Below are 12,453 nucleotides of genomic sequence, written 5' to 3'. Positions count from 1 at the left end.
TGGTGTAGTCCCCGAGACCGTTGTCGAGTACTTGCCTTGGTAGGGGTCTAATTGGGAATCAGTTAATGTTTTACTCGTGCAAGATGGGTCTGGCCGAGTAGTTTTGTATCCAGTGGGGCACGCTAAGTGCACCCAGTGGGTGTAGTCCCCGAGAATAGTTTCGATCGATTATGAAGGGCAGTAGTCTTAAGAACTTGGGTGGGTGTGGAGAGCTGCTAATTGGTCGAATGAATTGTATTTCTCAACTCGGAAGTAGAAAAATAATTGTGTCGACTGAAATTTGTTTTTTCACTTGGAAGTAGAAAAAAGCTGAAGCGTCGACTAAAACAAATTGTTGATGTTTTTCAGAAAGCTTGCGAGATTGGGTTGCAATATATCCACCTAGAATCTGAGAAGAACCAGCTGCAGCTAGAGTACGATGCTATGAAGAAGGTGCTTGAAGACAAGGATCTAGTCCTTGCAAAGCTTAAGGAAAAGTACGAAGCTGATGACCAGAAGCTTCGGACTTTAACAGGTCGGTGGAAGAAAACGAGAAAATGAAGAAAGAAAGAGATGTGTGGGCAAAGAAGCTTGACTCCATGGCAAAGAAGGGAAACGCCATAGAAAAGTTTGTAAAAGACTTCCTTTCCAAGATGCTTGCGGCTCTCATTGGTACGTTCTCTTTGCCGAGTGTATTTTTGCAATTTTCGCCGAACGAAATGTGACTAATGCTCCGTGTTCCTTCTCCCACAGAATTCTGTCCGGACTATTTTTTGACCGGCTACTGTAGGGAATCACCCCACAGTCTTTTCTATTGATTCTATAAAGAGTTTATATGTACAAAGGAGGGTAAATAATATACAAGAGACAGAGGTGAGGGGATATACAGACCTCAAGGAGGTAAAAATGCTATCCATCTAAGGAGATCATCCCTAAAACTATGTTTAATCCTGTGAGCTAGGAGTGAAATATCCTGAATAAAGCCGGCCCACCATTTTCTGAACCTGGGTTGCTGATGATGAAAAAATTTGGTATTTCTCACAGTCCAGATGTTCCAGCAAGTAATGAAGACCACTTCAGGGAAGAATGGGTTATGAAAGTCTCTTCTTGCAGCTAAAGAAGTAGTCCACATAGAACTTCCCTGCCATGATATCTGAAGATAATTCCAAATCCTGGTACTAAAAAGACAGTTAAAAAACAAATGATCTCTTTCCTCCTTGATCCTGGCATGGCAAAGAACACATAGATTTGAATCAGACACATTCCAGTGACGCCTCTCTAGCATATCTTGTGTGTTGAGTCTGTCCATGATCAGCAACCAGGCAAACTTCTTAATTTTCATGGTGCAACAAATCTTCCAAATCCAGCTAAGCAAGAGGTTTGGTGTGATGGGTTGGTGAATATGGAGATAATAATTCTTGGCAGTGTATGGTTTAGAGTCTTTACTCCAGAGCCATATATCATCAGCATTCTGGTTTATATGAATGTCCTGAAGCAAATTGTTTACAGTATCCAACTCTTGGTAAGCTTGTTCAGAGAGGGGTAAGTGGAACATGGAGAGCATATTGTTCTCTTGGAGAGCATGGAAAACTTCCTCAGCAGTGCAAAAAGAATCCATAACAAAAGAGAACAGTCTCCGGAACCTAGAAGCCAGTGGTCTGATAGAGTCTCCAATCAACCAGGAATCAGACCAAAACAAGAATGTATCACCTCTATTTGGTTTAACTTAAGTCACGGTTCTGAAATTATCTAGATGTTTGCAGATGTCCTTCCACCAAAAGGAACCACAAAGTGAGGTACCTTGAAGAACTGTGTTATGATACTATGTGATCCAAATCAGCTTGACCCATGGAATATCAACTTTATTCAGAAACTTGTCTACATGTTTGAGGAGCAGGGCCTCATTCTGGAGAGCAAGGTTCATGATCCCCAACCCACCCTTCATCTTAGGTCTGCATACAAGGTCCCAGGCACCAAGAGAGGGGGCATGATCTTGACCATTCATTCTTCATAAACATTGTCGTTGGATTCGTTCTAGCTGCTTAAGGATCCCTAGAGGAATATCTAAGGTGCAGAGAAAGAAGATTGGGACCGAAGACAGAGCTGAGTTCAAATATTGCAAATGGACCCCCTGAGCCAGGAAGGATGAACTAGCACTGAGTCTTCTTTCCATGTTATCTACTAATCACATGAGATCAATTATCCTTGGTTTAGTTGTTCCTACAGGTAAACCAAGATAGGTGAATGGCAAGGAACCCACCTTGAAACCAATAGCATCTGCCAACCTTTGGAGCTGTCATTGATCTATGTTGATGGGGAGTAGAGCACACTTGTGATAGTTCACCTGAAGACCAGTAGATTGGGAAAACAGAAGTAGCATTTTTTGAACTCAAGCAACTGAGATTCTTCTGCAGGTAGAATGATGAGAGTATCATCAGCATACTTTACTATGGGGAAGTCTCTGTCATGACAAGGAATTGGCAATTGAAGGAGGCCATCCTCCAATAACTTATTGACCAAAGTTTGCAAAAAATCCGCAGCAATTGCGAAAAGAAGAGGGGACATGGGGCCCCCTGTCTGACCCCTTTCCTACACATGAACTTTCTTCCAGGAACTCCATTGAGAGGTACAGAGGAGGAGCCAGAAGTGAGCAGCTGTTGCACCCATAAGAGCCATCTATCATTAAAACCCTTAAATTTGAGAATCTGAAAGATGAACTCATGTTCCACAGAATCAAAAGCCTTTTCAAAATCCAGTTTGAGGATGACAATAGGTTTTTTGGATTGATGACATTGGTTTAAGTACTGTAGTGTCCATTCCACACAATCTTGGATGGTTCTGGATTTGATAAAACCATACTGATTTTTATGTATGCATTTCATAACTTGCAGTTGCAGTCTGTTGGCCACCATTTTGGACAAAAACTTAAGTCCCATCCCTGTGAGAGAGATAGGCCTATAGTGACCAACCTGCTCAAGGGAGCTCTTTTTGGGTATCAAAGTTATATAGGATGAGTTCATGTTTTCAAGCTTGGCAATGACACCATGGAAATCAGCTGCAAGTTGATAAAAATCAAGGAAGATAATAGACCAACATTTCTTGAAGAAAAGGCCATTGAAACCATCAGGACCAGGGGCCTTATTAGTGGGCATTTCTTTCAGTTGCCATGGCATGGAAAATTTTAGTTGCCATGGCATGGAAAAATTTAGTGTTCTCTTCTCCAACTTTGTTGAAATGAATTGTAGCTCTTTTTTCCAGTAAAGGAATTGCAGATGCAAGAGATGACCCAAATGCAACTTTACAATCACCCTGAAATTAGCTTCAGGCGTGTATATGGGTCTTAGCTCTTCCAGATCATCAAGGTAAAGTACAACCTGATTGCACCTATCAATAAGAAGCTTGAGCTGAGAGAGGTTAGTTTGCCATTTCTTTAGGGCCTGCCTTACGTGCTTGAACTTGTCCATGATGATGGCAGTGATATGCCCTTTCCTGGATGGAATCTTCCAAGAGTCCCTCACACAATCCATGAAGCCATCCATTTCAACCCAGTAGTTTTCAAATCGAAAGAGCTTACATTTTGGGATGGAAGTGTTGACTGTAACTACACAAGGGACATGGTTAGATGCAGTTTTAGCAAAAGTGAGGACTTGTGTCAAAAGATATGATGAGATCCAAGAAGCAGATGTAAAAAACAATCCAATTGCTCTAGCAGGGGTGAGTCTTGCATATTGGACCAGGTGAAAGATCTACCCTTAATAGGCAATTCAAGTAGACCTAGATGACCAATGATCTTATTGAAGATGGACATGTCATTTACATCAGCCCCAGGAAGGTTTCTATTTGATGGTGATCTAATAAAATTAAAATCCCCAAGAAGTAACCAGTTGTCATCAATAGGGATGTTGAGATTATATAACCAGCTGACAAAAAGATCTCTAGCCTTACCCTGACAAGGTCCATAGACATTTACGAGGGTGCAAGATTCTGCAGACTGATTGGATGTAAAAAGAGATAACTAGACCAAAAGGTTGACACTCAACTAAGGTTTCAGTAAGAACAGATGAGTTCCACAGAGTGATCAGACTACTAGAGGCACCACGGGAAGGTGAGTATGCAAACTGGTCAAATCTTTTAGGACAAAAGCTTCTTGCTGAATGAAAGTCAATGTGTTGCATTTTTGTTTCCTGTAAACATACTACAGAGGCCAAGCTCTCATCGATTTTCTTACGAACAACTCTCTGTCTATGATTAGAATTGAGGCCACGCACATTCCAGCAGAGGACACGCCAACTTCGCGTAGATCACTATCCATAAGAACTAATAGATATAGCAAAAGTGGAGTTACATAATAACTCACACAACCAAGGTTCAGAACACTGTAACAAAGGACAAGAAGTAGTCTAACAAACCGAACAACCAGCGAAACAGAGCAATAACAACATTGTTTTAAACATTAGAAGGTGGGGTCTTGGAGCGAGCAGGATTGTCCATAAGACGATCCACAGAGAGCTTCTCAGCAGCAATCCCAAGCTTCTGACCAGTTGCTTGGAGTACAGGGATTGGCGTTGCTGGTGGTACCTCCTCCTGAGCTTGTTCCCCCTCCTGGTTGTCCATAGGCTTGGCCTTGGGCTTCCTCTTCTTGGGGACGTGCATTAGGAGTTCCTGCAACACTGGTTTGAAGCCGTCATGCTTGATCGAACTTCTCGTGCAGTGGCGAACCAAAGAGTCGACGATGGGAGTGGCCTGCTTGCGAGACCCTTTCTTCTTGACAGCAGGTGAGCTAAAAGCGAACTCCCCTGTTGTTGGTAGAGAGTTGTCAAAAGTTACCTGAGTGGAAGGAGCAGGGGGATGTCGATGGGCGCCAAGCTTGATCCTGCAGCCTCGTCATCAAACGCAGACGACCATGATCGCTTGGGGATCATGATCGGCAACACTGGTGGCATCTGCATATGGCGAGGGACATGCATAGTACATGCCGCGCCCATAAGAGATTCAAAAGACCTGGCCCATGATAGCACATGTGGCAGTGGTGGACCATAGAAAACCCTTGCTGCGCCAATAACCATGTTTGTTTGTTGCATCACAGGTCGCTGGTATGGGAAGATTGCCAAAGGGTTAAACACAGGCGCATCTTGAGTATGATCTGCTCCCACAGGCTATTCGTCTTCAACATTGTCGGCTGCCGCTGCAACAGCACCATTGGGAGGGGAAGCATCAGGAGCAGCTGCCTCATCAGCCGCAGGTTGGACAACAGGCATATCCACAGCATCATCATCGGTGGCTGCAGGTTGAGGGTCAAGAACCACCAACTCCTGAACAAAATCAGAGGAGTTTGGTTGATCAATAACCATCGATTCCTGATCTTGTACAGGTGCATCAGGTTGTGGCTCTGGCTCTGGGGCTTCAGGTTCCCAACCCCATCCTCCACCGAATGGGGCTTGTGGCTCTGGCTCTGGGGAGGTGGTGGCGCCGCGTTCCATCCCAGAGCTGGGTATGGCGGTCGTGCAAATAACAGATTATCATTGACCAGTTGACTAGGAAGTGGGTGTGGGTTGCCATTGAGGGGCATGGGATCTTCATCGTTGGGCATCTGTTCACCAAAATTTGCGCCCAGGATGTTGACTCGCGCAGACCATGACACCTTGGCCCCTCTCCAGGCAGCATATTTAGAGAAAGTGACGCTCCTTGGCACCAGATTATCTTCAAGGAAAGATGCAAAGACAATGGATCGAACCAAATATGGGTCATCGCTAACCCACTGATGGAACTCTCCAAAAGTGTTAACAGCCGCCCAAAGATCATTGGTATTGCGGAAGTCTAGAGGAACTCCAAGCAGCATCAAGCAGCCCTGACGAAACCTGTTTGTCCCCTAAAACCTGCACCGTCACTATGACGCATGAAACGAACAAAGGTGTTGTTCCCTAGTGCTTGAGGGACCATCTGGACTGTAGCAAAGCTTTCCGCAGCATCTCTCAGCTCAAACAGACCAACCCCCTAAATCCACGGCTGGGCGGACCGAACATGAAAACCCCTATTGAGTAGTAGGGCGGTAACTTCCTGTCGTACCTGGGCCACCAACTCGGCAGGAGGGGCGTGCATTACTTCGGCGATGATGAACTATTCATGCCGGCGGTTGATGGGGTTGGTCGACGTGATGAAGGTCCTTGGGAGGCGATCAGGGCCTCCATCGATGATGTTGTGACCCCGCGGAACGAAGCACAGGGGATCAAGCTCAAAGTTGGCCATTGTAGTCAAAGAAGCCGGAGGAGGCGGCGTCAATGGCGGCGTCTCAGAGGGAGTCCGGGGAGACGATGGGCTTGACAAGACAGGGAGGAGGAACTGCTCGGCAGGCTTTGGAGTTTCCCCAATAATAGCAGAGGTTCCCGAGATATCTGCAATAGGGGAGGTGGTGGGGCTCTTGTGTTTCCAAGCAAGACAATTATCGCGCATAAAGGAAGTGCAGTCAGGTTTGGCATGGCCCACATTGTCGTAGGTAGAGTAAATCAGTGTGGCGGTGCAGTTGGAGGCGAGGTGCCCTTGAGAAAAACAAATCGTGCAAGAATAAATCTCTTTAACCATGACATTAATCAACTCATCGAAGAGCTGGTGGGCGTCCTGCGAAGATGGAATATCAGACTGAGAGCAAGATTTTTGCCCGGCAGTAGATGTCGTTGCCGAAGACCCATTAATGGGTTCAGAGAGAGGCCCACTGTCTGGGCAATCCAACGAAACAGATTCAAATTGATTTGAAACCCCGCATATCGTATTGAGATTAGCCGAAACTGTGCCGGGTGAGGAGGAGATCCCATTAATCTCGCCACTTTCCATTAGGTTACTAGATGACCCGGGATGAGATACATGCTGATGAACTGAACCAAAGGTGATGTGTGGCGAGGCCGACGTCCACCGAAGCTCTGTCGGTGGTGGAGCACTAATAATAACACGTTCTTGTGGAGGGATCGAATAACCAGCCTTGGACAGAGTAATAAGTCCATCTTGAGAAATAGGGCATCGGTAACCTTTGCAAACGTCATACTGCTGTAGTGTTGCAAATGTTAATTTCTTGCAAGCGGAAGATCCCGACTTAAGAGAGGACTTAAGAGGTCTGGAATGCATTGCCATCAGGCCTAGTGTTGCTCTTCGTTTGGTCGGGCTAACAATGTTCCATTCTGCATCACATTGCTTCTTCCATAACTTGAATTCTCGACGCCAATTAGGGCCACCATAACCCCATAGATGAAAATAGCACTTAAAGCTTGAACATTTGTATGAGCATAAATCCAGAATGTAAAATCCAACTTGCTGACAAGAAACCTTGAAGGAGAAAACCGAGTCCGCAGCTTGGGAAACCCTCAGTTCAATGGCGGAACCTCCAATAGTTGATTCAATCCCAGCAGCGACAGATTCCTCAGAAAGGCAGAAAGCATGTCGTCCAAAGGAGGCGACTATTGTGAAAGATCGATGATGTTTCATTGGATGCACCAGAAAACCAGAGATGCGATAAACCTCATCCGCGAAGGCCAAACCAGGAGAAAAATCCAGATCCAATGTGGAACCAGCCATGCAAGCCATGCACAACCACGTAAAAGAGTGTTGGGGTTCACCTGAGTTGATGAGCGGAGGACGAGGATCAAACCCCGGCTAGAAGTCCAGAACGCCATGGGGTCGCCAAGGTGGGTGGTGGGAGTCGCCATATTTTACGAAAGATGATTTCGTTCACCACTACTTGGAGAAAGAGACCTTCAAGGTGGATCCATACCTGGAGCCCATTAAGCTACCTATCCCTGATGACTTCTCCATAGATATGTATCGCCTCAAGTGTTGCCTCTTGAAGGTTCAAGGGTATCTCACTTGACTGCGAGGTTCTGTGGCGGGTATTGATAAGGAACTATGGCGTGAGGATACGTTCCTTATTTATCTGCAAGTTATGATGGTCCGCTTGGGTCGGGTTCCTGACAGGGTCCAAGCATGCAACAAATCTGTTGCACGGTCTGGAGCTGATGTTACTCTCTCACTCGTTAGGGTTCATTGCAAGGAGGTGAGGGAAGATAAGCTGAAGATGCTCCAAGTGGGGAACACCAAGAAGCTCCAGTTCGAGGATTTCATGGAGACTTCCATCAGCGCTGCGACTCGCATTCTGATGGAATTGATCTCGATACTTTTGTCAAGCCAGCAGGTCCCGGAGGTCCTTGAGGAAGAAATTGATGTTATTCCTAAAAAACATTAAATTTGACTCGGTATGCCGAGTGGTTGATGTACCGTTAGACTTCGTTTGGGTGTGGAACCCGAGTACTTCATGGCTGCACGGATGACTTTGATCCATGTTGAGCCCTTTTGTATTTATCTGCTTCTAAGATTTGCAAGATTTGCTTGGTTTCCTTCGAGCGAATAGATTGCTATTCATCAAGAATTTTTTTTGACTTAGGCGATTTGTTCGCAGCTAAGTTTCCAAGTGTGAAGTCTTCTTTTCACTCGGATTATATCTTAACTTAGGTGAATCATGTTCGCAGCTAAGCCTCCGAGTGTGAGAATTTTTCTTCACTCGGAGTACGTTTTGTACTTAGGCGAAAACTGGTTCGCAGCTAAGCATCCGAGTGAATAGTTTTTATTCACTCCGAAGGGTTTTGTAACTTAGGAGAATCATGTTCGCAGCTAAGCCCCCGAGTGTGAGGATCGCTCTTCACTCGGAGTATATTTTATACTTAGGCGAAAACTGGTTCGCAGCTAAGCATTCGAGTGAATAGTTTATATTCACTCCTAAGGTTTTTTTAACTTGGGCGAATCATGTTCACAGCTAAGCCCCCGAGTGTGAGGATCGCTCTTCACACGGTGTACGTTTTGTACTTAGGCGAAAACTGGTTCGCAGCTAAGCATCCAAGTGAATAGTTTTTTTCACTCAGAAAAGTATTTTAACTTAGGCGAATCATGTTCGCAGCTAAGCCCCCGAGTGTGAGGATCGCTCTTCACTCGGAGTACGTTTTGTACTTAGGCAAAAAACTAGTTCGCAGCTAAGCATCCGAGTGAATAGTTTTTATTCAATCGGAAGGGTTTTGTAACTTAGGAAAATCATGTTCACAGCTAAGCCCCCGAGTGTGAGGATCGCTCTTCACTCGGAGTACGTTTTCTACTTAGGCGAAGACTGGTTCGGAGCTAAGCATCTGAGTGAATAGTTTTTATTCACTCGGAAGGGTTTTTTAGCTTAGGCGAATCATGTTCGCAGCTAAGCCCCCGAGTGTGAGGATTGATCTTCACTCGGAGTACGTTTTATACTTAGGAGAAAACTGGTTCGTAGCTAAGCATCCGAGTGATTAGTTTTTATTCACTCGGATGGATTTTGTAACTTAGGTGAATCATGTTCGCAGCTAAGCCCCCGAGTGTGAGGATCGCTCTTTACTCGGAGTAGGATTTGGGCGTATAGCCACTCGACCGGAATCGACAAAAATTGAGGAAGTTATGTCTTTGACAACTTTATTCAGCAAACTTCATGTGTTACATTGGATCAACCTCTGATCAAGCATAAAATCGTTTGAGCAGATCTGCATTCCATGCGCGCGGCTCATCAATCCTCTTCTGGAGATTGTAGAGATGATAGGCTCCATTGTTGAACACCTTTGTGATGAGTAAAAGGCTTTCCCAAGCAGGAGCTAGCTTATGAGGTCGTTGTTGATCCACTCTAAGTACCAGATCGCCTTCATGAAACGCCCGACACCTTACATGCCTCAAGTGAAAACGCCATAGGTCCTATTGATAAACTGTAGATCGAATCAGTGCCATCTCGCATTCTTCCCCAAAAGATCCACTCCATCTTGACGTGCTTGCTCGGCTTCAGCTTGTGAATAGATATCTACTCGGGGTGAACTGTGAAGAAGGTCACTCGGTAGAACGGCTTCGGCTCCATAGACTAGGAAGAAAGGGGTTCGCCTAGTCGACCGGTTTGGTGTTATCCTGTGACCCCAAAGAACAGAAGGTAGTTCAGCCACCCAAGCGCTCGCGGCATACTCAAGGTCTCGCATGAGTCGAGGCTTCAATCCTTGGAGGATAAGGCCATTCGCTCGTTCAGCTTGGCCATTGGTTTGAGGATGGGCAACAGATGCATAATCCACTCGGGTCCCTTGATTAGTGCAGAAGCGTCTTAATTCTTTCGAGTCGAAGTTCGACCCATTGTCCGTGATGATGTTGTGCAGAACTCCATATCGGAATGTGATTTCCTTCACAAACTTGATGGCTGTGTGGGAATCTAGCTTCCTTATTGGTTTAGCTTCGATCCATTTGGTGAACTTGTCGACTGCAACGAGCAAGTGTGTGAACCCACTCTGACCTGTCTGGAAAGGCTCGACCTTATCTAAGCCCAGACAACGAACGACCAGATGAGAGGGATAGTCTTCAGAGCAGATGCAGGTTTGTGGGACAAGTTGGAGTAGAACTGACAGCCTTCACATTCGTCGACGAGATGTTTGGCCATTGGTTGCGTGGCCAGAAGAATCCAGATCGGTATGCTTTGGCAACAATGGTCCGAGAGGACGCATGATGGCCACAGGTCCCCCAGTGGATTTCTTCCAGAATTAGTTGGCCGTCCTCAGGGGAGATGCATCTTTGAGCTACACCAGTCACGCTCTCTCTATAGAGCTGATCACCCATCACTGTGAAAGCCTTTCATCTGCGGACAATCCGCCGGGCTTCGTCTTAGTCCTCTGGTAACTCTTGCCTTAATATGTATGCGATATATGGAACTGTCTAGTTAGAAGTAATTACCAAAATCTCGATGATCAGATCGTCGACTGCCGGAACATCAACCTCAGTCGGATGGGAAGCACTTGTTGGTTGCGGGGGCTTTTTAGTGAAAGGATCTTCTAGCACAGATGGAGTGTGCAAGTGCTCCAAACATACATTGTTGGGTATAGGCTTCCGAGTAGATCCGATCTTAGACAATTCATGAACTGCGTGGTTCTTTAGTCGGGGTACCTGATGGAGTTCTTACCCTTCAAACTTCTTCTCCAGCTTCCTCACTGCATTACAGTATCCTGTCATGGCGGGGTTCCTGACATCCCACTCCTTCTTCACCTGATTGACCACCAAATCTGAGTCGCCGTAGACCATCACGCGTCAGACACCGAGTGAAATGGCCATACACAACCCGTAAAGAAGAGCTTCATACTCAACTTCATTGTTGGAGGAATCAAAGTGAATCTGAAGGACATAATTAAGCTTGTCGCCTTTTGGAGACACGAGTACCACACTCGCACCGGACCCATTTAGCATTTTGGATCCATCAAAGAACATAGTCCAATGCGCTGAGTGAATCTAGGCTGGCTGTTGCTGTTCCACCCACTCGGCCGTAAAATCAGCAAAGGGCCTGAGACTTGATGGCCTTCTTTGCTTCAAACATGATGACCAAATATAATAACTCCATGGCCCATTTAGCCACTCGACCCGTTGCATCCCGATTGTGAAGGATTTCTGATAGTGGGGCATCACTGACTACTGATATAGAGTGATCTTGAAAATAATGTGCCACTTTGTTTGCTGTCAAATATATTCCATAAAGAAGCTTATGGTAATGGGGATACCTTTGCTTCGAAAGAGTCAACACTTCTAAAATAGAATAGACTAGACATTGAACCTTGTAGGCTTTACCTTCTTCTTCTCTCTCGACAGTCAGGACCGTGCCGACGACTTGATTGGTGGCTGCGATGTATAGGAGCACTGGTTCTTTGCTGTGCGGAGAAGAAAGCACCGGCTAGGTGGAAAAAAAGCTTTGAGCTCTACAAACGCTGCTTCTGCTTCATCATTCCACTCGAGTACATCTGACTTCTTCATCAGTCGGTATAAAGGCAGTGCCTTCTCACCGAGATGAGAAATAAACCGACTCAATGCTGCCAGACATCGTGTAAGTTTTTGTACCTCATGCACCCGCACAGGGCTCTACATTCGGACGATGGCGCTAATCTTTTCGGGGTTAACATGTATTCCTTATTCGGAAATAAGGAAACCGAGTAACTTGCCGCCAACGCCAAAAGTACACTTGGATGGATTTAACTTGATGACGTACTTCCTCAAATTAGCAAATGTCTCTGCTAGGTCAGTCAGCAGGTCGGAACATTTGCGTGACTTGACCACAATATCATCCATATGCGCTTCAACATTCTGACTGATTTGGTCGAGCAGACACTTCTGGATCATGCGCATGAAGGTTGCACCAACGTTCTTCAGACCGAAAGGTATAGTGATGTAACAGAAACACCCGAAAGGGGTGATGAAGGATGTTTTTATTTATGTGGGCCAAATAGAAGGATATGATGGTAACCTGAGTAAGCATCCAAAAAAGACAAACGCTTGCATCCTGCAGTTGAATCGACAATCTGATCAATGCGGCGTAGCGGGAAGTGGTATTTCGGGCACATCTTTTTAACGTTCTTGAAGTCGATACACATGCGAAGGGATTTTTCCTTCTTGGGAACCATGACAACATTCGAG

The sequence above is a fragment of the Hordeum vulgare genome, chromosome 5H (genome assembly GCF_904849725.1).
Source record: "Hordeum vulgare subsp. vulgare chromosome 5H, MorexV3_pseudomolecules_assembly, whole genome shotgun sequence".
NCBI lineage: Eukaryota > Viridiplantae > Streptophyta > Magnoliopsida > Poales > Poaceae > Hordeum > Hordeum vulgare.
Note: the sequence above shows the minus strand (reverse complement) of the source record.